The 11,220-nt window shown below is 40.9% G+C and overlaps 1 pseudogene across 1 annotated transcript; it reads left to right on the top strand.

Annotated features, from left to right (window-relative positions):
* Positions 1-7,241: 7,241 nt before the first annotated feature.
* On the top strand, positions 7,242-8,895 carry LOC308621937 (large ribosomal subunit protein eL6-like; annotated as a pseudogene). The gene is made up of 2 exons: positions 7,242-7,884; positions 8,506-8,895. The product of its transcript is annotated as a large ribosomal subunit protein eL6-like (transcript).
* Positions 8,896-11,220: the final 2,325 nt, after the last annotated feature.

Raw genomic sequence — 11,220 nt, 5'->3', positions numbered from 1 at the left:
AGAGTCATCTCTTTGATACTTTGCCCCATGAATTCCAACTGTTGTGGCCTCCCTGGACTCACACTGCCAACACCTCATAGGCTCCAAAGAGAATCCAATCCTTAGTCTATCTTGTCCAAAAGCAAACATTTCCTTAATGGCATTTTGATGAAGAAAGAAGGGAGAAAGAAAAAATAGTAAGAAAACAAATACTTTTTAAGAAAGAGAATGGAAGAGTAGGGAAGGAGAAACAAAAGAGGAGGTGGTAAAATTGCTTATAAAATTTTTAATAATACTGGAGAAAGCTTATGACACAATATTTTAAAGAATACAAAAGTGTACATACACAATATGGTCTCAGCTATGAAAACACACACACACACACACACAAAATTGGGCCAGGTCTAAGAAAGGTGCTTAAAACACTTGCCCCGTGGAATAAAATTTTTCTTATTTTTAGTTTTTCTGTATTTTCTATCATTTTAGCAACAATAAGTAGAATTTTCATAATAAAGAAGAAAAAACTATAACTGAGATGAACTGGATTCACCTTAAAATAAGAAGGAAAATAAGGAGAAAAAGATCAAAATGTCTCAAATTTTGTAACAATTATTTTAGGTAAAAGGCTTCTATGAGTTTTCATATCAAGATAAGAAAGTCCACTTATTTATTTATTTATTATTTATTTATTTATTTTTGGCTGCATTGGGTCTTCGTTGCTGCATGCAGGCTTCCTCTAGTTGCGACGAGCGGGGTCTACTCTTCATTGCGGTGCCCGGGCTTCTCCTTGTGGTGGCTTCTCTTGTTGCCAAGCACGGGCTCTAGGCGCATGGGCTTCAGTAGTTGTGGAACGTGGGCTCAGTTGCTCTGCGGCATGTGGAATCTTCCCGGACCAGGGCTTGAACCTGTGTCCCCTGCATTGGCAGGCAGATTCTTAACCTCTGCACCATGAGGGAAGTCCCCAGAAAGTCCACTTATTTAACTTCCCAGAACACCACCACTCACACCATCACCGCTGCTAAAAATGTAGCCACCAAAGATCCAAGAGACTTGTAATTCCAAATAAGATGCTACACAATATTAGGTAAAACTGCCTTCTCCCTTACACTAACCTGAAGACTCTCCAATGATAGTCAGCGGCCAAAAGCCTGCTGGCATTTGAAATGAATGCCAGAAATCGGGCTCCATCTCTCCAAATTCTTGACTTACTGTGATGATGTTACAAATAGGTTTTCAGATGGGATATTGAACTTTGCAGTAACATTTAAACTCCATAAAATTCAAAGAAAAAGGGAATGTTATTTTAAATAGTCCCAAGAAGAAACAAATCTGTAGGGGTTACTGCATATGAATACCTAATTCTCTTTGCTAGACTTATGTGCAGCATGTCCTCAACCATACTTCCTCTGCCATCTTGTATTGATAAATTCAGTGTTTGTAGGATTTAAAGAGATTTTGTGTAAAGATAGTTTATCTAAATGAACATAAACAAAGTAAAAATAGTCTTTCCCCAAAAAAGCAAACATTTTGCCTCTTTGTTCACTGATTTCCCAGTAAAATTCAGTGTTTCTTCTTCTATGTAAACCTTGTATTTGCCATGGCTAACTCAGTTTTCTGCTATTCTGTTCATACATATTAAAGGACTCAATGACATAATTGGCTTTGCTTTTCACTCAGTTGCTTAGGGCTTATAAAAATAAAACGCAAATACCCACAGCTGTTCAAGGCAATCACTCAGCTCTTTGAGGAAAAATATACAGACATAGGGACAGGTGGCCTCAGCCTCAGCACAACATTCAGAATCAAGGGTGCAGCAACTGCAGCTGTGTTTCCAGGAGAAAACAGCAAAGTCCCTGACTTTCTAGGCTAATTATAGCTATCATATGGACAGGCGAGATCAAGAGAGTGATATGTCTTGAATCTTGCTTCTCCTGGAAGTTGACGAATGGATATCCAAAGTCTTCCTCTATGGGAATACCTCAGGATTTCTGATTACCCAGGGGAGGTAGTTCAACAATCCAGAAAATGAGGAGTTAGCAGCAAACTGATTTCTGGTGGTGAAGTCGGTGAAGAATGTACCAGGAGGTCTACCCGCCCTTTCTGCAGATAGCCTGATTGCAATAACTTGACTTTCTAAGTACAATTGAGCAAAGGCACGAAGATGGAGCAAGGTAAGGTGATAGCTGAGATGGATTTGAAGGAGAATAACTAAGTGGGTAATACTGTCTGGTTCTACCCTTAATATACTTATAGCACTCTGTCTAATCAAAGCTTCCAACTGATACCCAGGGGGTGTGAGATCACAGAAGTCATGACTCTTGTTTCAAACATGGCTGTCCTAGCTGCTTCTAGTTCCCTTCAGCCATGGCTACCCCCAGAGCTTGCCTTATGACCCCTTGAATCTCAGAATTCCTGCACAACAGTTTTCAGCTTTATTTACATTCCTAACTTCAGATTCATCACAGAATTGGGTTGGGAGTCCCTACTCCATGTCTCAGTCCTACTGGCCACAGCCCTGACCAGGTCATCCCTCTCCGAAGTGGCAAGTGAATCAGATAGCAGCTTAAATCTATCTTTCTATGCTAAATTACTATAAAGCCTTTCCAAAACAATTCAGCCATTGATTTATGGGCTATACTGGCACTTCTCAAACATTTTTTATGGCAGCTCTTTTACCTTATTCATTCTTAATTTCCAGTGGAAAAAGAACTTGAGAAGAATAATCAAGATGATGATACAAGAAAAGAATCTAACAAAGGGAAAACCTAGCGGTAATTTTTCATATATGTTAATAAATATTTATAAAGTTAATGAATATGTGTATAACAATGGAACACCATTAACCAACTCAAGTCAAAACTGATGACGCACTCATAAAGATCAGTCCTTCCAAACTTTATGGACATTCCAATCATCTCCTTTTACGAATTCTAAATTTTAAGAGGTTAGAGGTTACCTACTTTCACTGCTTCTATTCAGCATAGTACTGGAAGTTCTAGCCAGAACAATTAGGCATGAAAAATAAATAAAAGGCATCCAAACTGGAAAGGAAAAAGTAAAATGATCTCTGTTGGGAGATGATAGTAATACCAGAGCTGTGCTAAGCCATATTGGAGCCTATAACAAAAGGAAAATTCAGTAATACTGATTCTGTATTTAATTTAAAATTTGATATTTTGTTCATCATTGACTTTTTACATTAATATTGATGTTTTAAAATATGCTTACCTTGACCATTTAGTTTTTTGGTGCTTCCTTAAATTTTGTACCTGAGGTGAGTGCCTCACTTGCTTACCTTAGTCTGAGCCTTGTTTAAAACTCAGCAAGTTTCTAGTTTGTAGTCTTAATCATACCCCGAAAATTATGTCACTTTTCTGTAAGAATGGAAGGAAAATCTTATATCTGCGGATTACTTCCCAACCCATCTGGAGGCTCTTTACCATCTAGGGCTTTTGCATTTGCTGTGCCTTGCCCTGCATCCTCTTCCCATCTTCACATGGTTGGCTGTCTCTCATCCTTAACAGATTAAGTGTCTTATCAGAGAAATCTTCACCAAACTCCTTCTAAAATGGGTTTTTTAGTGTCTCCCTTATTATTTGGAACACAGAATCCTATTTGTTTCTTTCATAGCGCTTAAAATATTGCATTTATGTACATGTTTGCTGAGTTCTTTATCATGTGCACTACCCCCCTGCCATTACTCTAGAAGCACCAAGAGGACAGGGATCGTATCTTGTTCACCATGATATCACCATTACCTAACAGAGGGCCTAACATACAGTAGGTTCTTAATATGTATTGATTGAATGGGTGAAGAAGCTAAGGGGGATTTAGAAACACCCAGATGAGCTGGGGACCTTCCCAGACAGAAGATTTTTGCTCTGCTTCCTGCTGAACATCTGGAATGCAATCACCTTATCAGTTCCCCCTACCACCCACCAGAGACCCAAACTCCTGAAAGTAAATCAGGTAGTGAGCATGGTTTGGGAGGCGTGATCTAGATGGGATTCAGTTATCGCTAAAAGCTGGTAAGGGGGTTTGGAAGAAAAAGTACTAGTCAGGGTAGAAGTGGAATGTATAGTGGAAGGGAAGAATGTTGTTGCACCAGGGCCAAATGGGAGTTATAACCAGACTTCAAGGGATTTCCCTAGTACTAGTCAGGACTGGGGTGAACCCGGTCAGCCAGGGAAACCATTGGCCCTGATCAAACCAGAGAGGCCAGAACACAAATTACACTAAGCAACGGCTTCGCCCTGCAATGCATTCAGATCTGGCACCAACCAGGTGGACGACCGATATTACTAAGGAGCCAGAAGACACAGGTTTATGAACACAAGGACACCCTCCACTCAATACCATAAGGTTAGATAAGCAAATACACCAAGACACCATCTTGGAGTGAAGCAAGGGGGAAAAATAGGGGTAAAAACTAAAAGACCAAAGACCAAAAAGACTAGTTAAAATTGTTTTTTTTTTAATATTCATTAGTTCTTTTCTTTTTCTTTTCAGTAATACTTTTTTTTGGCCTTGTTAGAGAATTGTATAATAAGCAACTGGTTTGCTGTTAATCTATTAAAAATAGAGAAAGATAATTGAAAAATATGCTGAACATCAAAGCTGATCTGGTGCTCAATGGAAAAAACGGAGAACGGACGCTATCATTTCGTCTCAGTCTGCTTAACTTTAGGTTTAAGTCATTGAATTGGGCTAAGTTTGTTTTTCTTCTTTCTCCTGTCTTATAAAGAAGACCACTTCAGTTTTGGAGAACTAAGAATCTACATTTTCTTAACATATTCAAGAGACAGTGTAAGAAAATTAAAAGATTTCACAGCAAATGAACAAAAGAACTCTGATGGGCTGTGATTTGGAAACATGGGTCTATATGGCTGATTTGAATACTACCTATTGTTGCTTTTTGTTTGGTCCTAGAATGATTGACTTATAGACTACTAGAGCTGGGCAATTCCTTAGTACTCACGTGTTTCAATCTTCCTTATTTGACAAATGAGGAAAGATATCATTTGTTCATCCCAGTTTTGTTCCTTTAAAATGCCATCCTCACCTCACAAGTCATGCCAGAACTCATATGGAAGATGTCCCCACTAAGTTACACGGATCCTCCACCTTCACTTGCCCTGCACTCCCATCCTGTTCCAGGCTCTCACTCTCTGTTAATGCTTCATCCAGACTCTCCCTCCGGTGCATAACTCAATGCCATATCTCCCCCTTTAGTGGTCTGACTTCAGAGTAGGTTCCATTTCTAAGCAGTTACTCTTGCTATGGCTCTGCAGTAAAACGATCTTATGAGTAGCTCCTATCTAGATAAGCTTCCTCCTGGTTTGACCTGGCCCTCAAGACTTCACACCAGTATATTGGTCAGTAGGCAACATTCTCAGGTCTGTTCTAACCTTGGCAATGAGAATAAGTATCTTTTTTATTTTTCTACATCTTGATGTCTTCAATTAGATTATAAATTCCTTGAAACAAGGATTATTCATCTTTATATTCTTCCCCACATTACCTAAGACAGTTGTTGGCATATAACTAGTGACAAAAGTATTGGTTAATTGATTTAAATCCCTCCCTGATCACCAATACAACCCCACTCCATATTCTGAGTGAGCAGGGTAGGCAGCTGCTGGCTTGATATAAATTTAGAATTTAGGAAAGCTCTCCCAGCCCAAGGACTGTTTCTCTCTGCCAGGATCCCTAAAATAACCACATTACTCACCGCTTTGAGTCAAGGCCTTGAAAATTCTTGTTAAAATGCAAATGTCATCTGAGAGAGATAACATGAAGTTATCAATACCTATTAATAACATAGAATATTATTAGTTTAGCAGAGAATATGAAAGATCCAGAGGATGGAAGGGCAGACTTAAGTCAACCCCATAATTTAGTACCTAGTAATATCAGGAACAGTATCTTGGCAATAGGTGGATGTGTATTGAAAGGAACAATTATCTCAGAAAACTCAAATGAGGTGATAGTAAAAATGCACCTGATGGGCTTCCCTGGTGGCGCAGTGGTTGAGAGTCCGCCTGCCGACGCAGGGGACACGGGTTCGTGCCCCGGTCCGGGAAGATCCCACATGCTGTGGAGCGGCTGGGCCCGTGAGCCATGGCCGCTGAGCCTGCACGTCCGGAGCCTGTGCTCTGCAACGGGAGAGGCCACAACAGTGAGAGGCCCGCGTCCCGCCAAAAAAAAAAAAAAAAAAAAAATGCCCCTGATACAGGGAAAAAATGATTAATAGTAATATAATAACTATTTTTTAGGTACATATGCTGTGTCAGATAGTTTTCTAGGTGCTTTACATATTTTAGCTCACTTTTCATATCTTCATCTCTAAGACAGGTATAATTATTATTCCACACTTTTAGTTGAAGAAACCAAGGCAGAGAGACATTATGTGATTTGCCCAATGTCACAAAGCCAGTACGGGGTAGGGCTGGAATTGGAACAAGCTCTCTGGTTCTAGAGTATCTAAGTTGAACCTCCAAGCCACAGCCTTCGATTGTTGTTTTCGTAATATGGTCATGATTTTAACCACAGAAAGAGGATCGATAATTCATTCCTCTCAAGCTCACTCACCTACAATCTACGAGTTTCTCCATATGTCTATTCATTTCCATTCCTCCTACAAGCTAACCCAAGTTCTCTATTTCTTTTCTAGGAAGCACTGACTGTCTGCCAAGCACTGTGCCAGGCCTTATCTCATTTAAGCCTCAGATAAAATATTAATAGTTTCTACATGAAGAAACTAAGGCACAGGAGGCTCATCACCTGCCCCCAGCCAAAGTCATTCTGTAATACTAGTCCTGGGATTTGAACCCACAAAGGCTGATTCCAGAGCCCTTAGTCATATTTCCCATGTGACCCAGCCACGTGGTTATCCTACAAGTTTCCTAACTCACCTCCCTTTGGCTGGTCTTTCCCCCAACCCAACTCCCACATCTCAAACCCTAAGGTCCCTCTCCTGGCTCCTAATCTGTTATTCAAGGAAATAGAGGCTGAGGCTCCCACCTTCTTCTTGCTTCTCCAGGTATAATTACCTACTGAATAGCTATAACACATTTGACTACATTTTAAAAAAGAAGAAGAAATTAAACATTTCTCCAAGGCCACAAACAATTCAACAAACAAAGGGCAACTCAGTGGGGAGTGGGAAGGGGGGAGGGGCAAGAAAGAGGTAGGGGATTAAGAGGTACAACTACTATGTATAAAACAAATGAGCTACAAGGAGCTCTTTCCCATCTCGCAAGATGGCGGGCGAAAAAGCTGAGAAGCCAGATACTAAGGAGAAAAAAACCTGAAGCCAAGAAGGCTGATGCTGGTGGCAAGGTTAAAAAGGTGAAGAAGGTTAAGAAGGGGAAGCCCCGCTGAAGCCGAAACCCTGTCCTGGTCAGAGGAATTGGCAGACATTCCCGATCGGCTATGTATTCCAGAAAGGCCTTGTACAAGAGGAAGTATTCAGAAGACAAAGCCAAGGTTGAAAAGAAAAAGAAAAAGAAGGTGGAGGTTCTTGCTACTGTCACAAAACCGGTTGGTGGTGTCAAGAATGGTGGTACCCGAGTGGTTAAATTTTGCAAAATGCCTAGGTATTACCCTACTGAAGATGTGCCCTCGAAAACTGTTGAGTCGGCAAAAAGTCCTTCAGTAAGCATGTGAGAAAGCATCCCTCCTGGGACCGTTCTGATCATCCTCCCTGGGCACCACAGAGGCAAGAGGGTCATTTTTCTGAAGCAGCTGAGCAGTGGCTTGCTACTTGTGACTGGGTCTCTGTCCCTCAATTGAGTTCCTCGGCGTAGAACACACCAGAAATTTGTCATTGCCACCTCCACCAAAATTGATATCAGTGGTGTGAAAATCCCAGAACATCTCACTGATGCTTACTTCAAAAAGAAGCTGCGTAGCTCTATTTACAATAGCCAGGACATGGAAGTAACCTAAGTGTCCATCGACAGATGAATGGATAAAGAAGATGGGGCACATATATACAATGGAATATTACTCGGTCATAAAAAGAAATGAAACTGAGTTATTTGTAGTGAGGTGGATGGACCTAGAGTCTGTCATGCAGAGTGAAGTAAGTCAGAAAGAGAAAAACAAATACCATATGCTAACACATATATATGGAGCCTAAAAAAAAAAAAAAGATTCTGAAGAAACTAGAGACAGGACAGGAATAAAGATGCAGACATAGAGAATGGACTTGAGGACACAGGAAGGGGGAAGGGTAAGCTGGGACGAAGTGAGAGAGTGGCATGGACTTATATACACTACCAAAGGTAAAATAGGTAGCTAATGGGAAGCAGCAACATAGCACAGGGAGATCAGCTCGGTGCTTTGTGACCGCCTAGAGGGGTGGGATAGGGAGGGTGGGAGGGAGACACAAGAAGGAGGGGATATGGTGATATATGCATACACATAGCTGATTCACTTTTTGATACAACAGAAACTAACACACCATTGTAAAACAATTATACTCCAATAAAAATGTTTAAAAAAATTTTTGTTTTTAAAAAGAAGCTGCGTAAGCTCAGGCACCAGGAAGGTGAGATCTTCGACACAGAGAGAGAGAACTACGAGATTACAGAGCAGAGCAAGGTAGATCAGAAAGCTGCGGACTCACAAATTCTGCTAAGAATCAAAGCTGTTCCTCAGCTCCAGGGCTACCTTCGCTCTGTATTTGCTCTCACAAATGGAATTTATCCTCACAAAGTAGTGTTCTAAACTTCTTACAAAGAACTGAATTAAATAACTGACCCATTTGAAAAAAAAAAAAAAAGCTGCAAGGATATATACAACACAGGGAATAGTACAACACAGGGAATATAGCCAATATTTTGTAACTATAAATGAAATATAACTTTTAAAAATTGTGAAACACTATGTTGTACACCTGATACTTATATAGTATTGTACCCTGATTAAACTATACCTCAATTAAAGGGGGAGGGCAATTCGGGAAAATACATATAGCATATGTAGCAAAGGGCTAATTTTCTTCATTTACAAAGAGCTCTTAGAGATATGTCTCCCCAAAAGGAAAAATTGACATGGGATATAAACAGGTTAAGTCCAATTTAAAAGATTTGCACTTAAGAGATGGGCCAAGACAGTGGAGTAGAAAGACCCTGAGCTCAACTCCTTTCATGGGCACACCAAAATTACGACTATTTACAGAACAACCATCAATGAAAAAGGCCAGAACCTACCAGAAAATATCTTCTACAACTAAAGATATAAAGAAGAAACCACAACCAGACACAAGAAAAACTTTCTGGCCTCCTCCTCTGTACCAGGAAGGGCAGATCGATTCTCAATCATCGGAGAGAGCGCTAGACTCTTATCAGCCGGGAGATGGCGCCAGAGAAACCTACAGAACAAACCTTGCTAAAAACAACCCTTATTCTCCATCAGTTCCCTTTATATATTTACCTTTCCACAATTTGCCATCTCCTAGAAGCCCAACGTGCTTTTCCTTTGTTTTGTCACTCCTCTAAAAGTTTATTGTTCTTTATTAAGATGCTATAAAAACCCAGCTGACACCTTGATCTTGGACTTTCCAGCTTCCAGGACTGTGAGAGATAAATGTTTGTTACTTCAGTCACCCAGTCTATGGTTTTTATTATAACAGCCCAAACGGCCATAAAAGGCCCTCAGCTCTAGGGGTTTTGTTTTGTTTTGTTTTGTTTTGTTTGCGGTACGTGGGCCTCTCACTGTTGCGGCCTCTCCCATTGCGGAGCACAGGCTCCGGACACGCAGGCTCAGCGGCCATGGCTCATGGGCCCAGCAGCTCCACGGCATGTGGGATCTTCCTGGACCAGGGCATGAACCCATGTCCCCTGCATCGGCAGGCAGACTCTCAACCACTGCGCCACCAGGGAAGCCCCAGCTCTGGGGTTTTAAATTACTTCTCCCTACTCCTTTTCCACTCCTCTTCTTCCTTCCCAGTCCAATGCACCATATGACCCAGCAAAACAATTTACTCACAGATTCCCACTTCTGTATGCTGGGAGATACTCCTCCATGGGTCTCTCGTGTTCCTACATGTCTTACTGAGTGTGCCAAGAATGCAAAGCCCTAACTGATCTTTACCAGGACCATTTCTCAGGATTATACATAACCTTTGTAGATGAGGCAATGTCTTCCTCTGGGACAAAGAGCAGACTTGCTTACTGCTTGCTATAAAACAACAGGTTCCCAAGCTCAGTGTTTCTCTCTTGTACTACAACCCACTACATGTGCAAATATCCACCTGGACACTCTGTGTCACTGTTGTGGGGCTTAGGAAATAAGAAAACTGACACAAATATGCTGATTGATTCTTACGCTACTAGCCAGGCTGTGAGTAATATTGTCCTTTGTATCTTACCCAGGAATCTTGTGTCTTCTGCCAACACCCATGAAGCCATAATAGGACTTCTCTGGTGGCACAGTGGTTAAGAATCCGCCTGCCAATGCAGGGGCCATGGTTTCCAGCCCTGGTCCGGGAAGATCCCACATGCTGCAGAGCAACTAAGCCCGCGTGCCACAACTACTGAGCTTGCACTCTAGAGCCCTCAAGCCACAACTACTGAGCCTGCGTGCCACAACTACTGAAGCCCATGCTCCTAGAGCCCATGCTCCACAACAATGGAAGCCACCACAATGAGAAGCCTGCACACCACAACAAAAGAGTAGCCCTGGCTTGCCGCAACTAGAGAAAGCCTGCGCACAGCAACAAAGACCGAACACAGCCAAAAATAAATAAATAAATAAATTTATTTTTTTAAAAAAACAAACTAGGCGAAGTTATTAGCATGTAAGTAGAGCAAAATCAAAGTTACCTGACAGTGGAGCCTCTTCTCCACTCCTATGCCATTGCTCACACATTCTCTTGAAACATTCATTCCTCCTGCCTTTGCTTCTTTTCTTCTTCTTTTTTTCCTTTTTTTTTTTTTTGGTTATTACAGTTTTTAAATTCCTTTTTTCCTACTAATTTCAAAATTATACTTTGTATTTTTATTCTTTTATTATCCTTAGGTCACGCTCCTGTATCTCCAAAAAATGTTTAATCAGTATCTTCTTTCCTCTTCCAAACTCTACGAAGTATCGGCATGCTTTAACACCAATTACACAACCTCTTTTTCTATATTACGGTTGTCTTTTAACTTAATTTCACCTCATTTTAATTTTCCTCCCCTTTCATTAGTTTTATTTTGTCTGCTGTAGGCGATTATTCAGGTTTACCACATG

The sequence above is a fragment of the Mesoplodon bidens genome (genome assembly GCF_964165515.1).
Source record: "Mesoplodon bidens genome assembly, chromosome: 8".
NCBI lineage: Eukaryota > Metazoa > Chordata > Mammalia > Artiodactyla > Ziphiidae > Mesoplodon > Mesoplodon bidens.
Note: the sequence above shows the minus strand (reverse complement) of the source record. Positions and strands in the feature narration are given on the sequence as shown.